Below are 958 nucleotides of genomic sequence, written 5' to 3'. Positions count from 1 at the left end.
ACATTATAAGAGAGGGGCCTTTGTTTGAAAAACACCAGTTTGAGTCTACACGGCACACTCGTTGTGCACTAAAAAACAATGGTCTTTGAGTGTGTTTAAAATCATCAAAAACCAGAATTTGTATGATTTCATCGTTATAATGGGGGAAAAACGGAGCATGTGATGGTTGGTGAATCACCCTGTAGGTGCATATCGTTACGCGCGTACACTTGTCTCCGATGAACCGTCGGTCGGGAGCACCTCGGGCTCGGAGCTCCGTTTCGAAATTAATCACTATATATAGCAGTTGCGGTACGCTATTAATTGAAGTATAATTGTCAGCCTGCGTGGAGAACCGGGCGTTTTATATATTATTATTTCCCACAAGAGGTGCGTGAGAAATCGTAGCAGCTGCGCGACCAAAAAAGATTGACGCCCGAATTCTCGTTAATCTGGCAACAGGGATGATTTACACGAGTCACCGACTTTCCGCGGAATGAAAACCTCGCGCCGCCACCCCCCCCCCCCCCCAATCATGGCACCGCCGACGTCTTACCCCACGGTGAGTTGGCCGCCTCCACCGCAACCTGCGCTGCGCCATTTCTCGATTTTCTCCACGGCCAAGGGTGAAAAATCACGTTTTGATCCCGCGAGCTAGGGGGATTTGAGACCACACACGCAGACGTTTCCTCTCTCCATCTCTCCCCGAGGAGCCCCAAAACTGCGAAGCTTAATGACCTCGGAATTTGTGTCAATTCGGATAAAAACACCCGAAAGCTCATTATTAATTACGTCATCAAAACCCACTCGAAACGCGGTACGGGACTATACGACCTACTGCGCCGGCTCCCCGCCCCCACCCCACACTACACCCCATACACCCTCTGTCGTAGCCCTTAAGAGGACGTGTCACGGAAAAAAATCGATCGAAAAATTCCTTTAAAAACATGTTTGCGTGATCAAATAATATGGATTACTG

The sequence above is a fragment of the Acyrthosiphon pisum genome, chromosome X (genome assembly GCF_005508785.2).
Source record: "Acyrthosiphon pisum isolate AL4f chromosome X, pea_aphid_22Mar2018_4r6ur, whole genome shotgun sequence".
Lineage (NCBI taxonomy): Eukaryota > Metazoa > Arthropoda > Insecta > Hemiptera > Aphididae > Acyrthosiphon > Acyrthosiphon pisum.
This window is presented reverse-complemented; position numbering follows the sequence as displayed.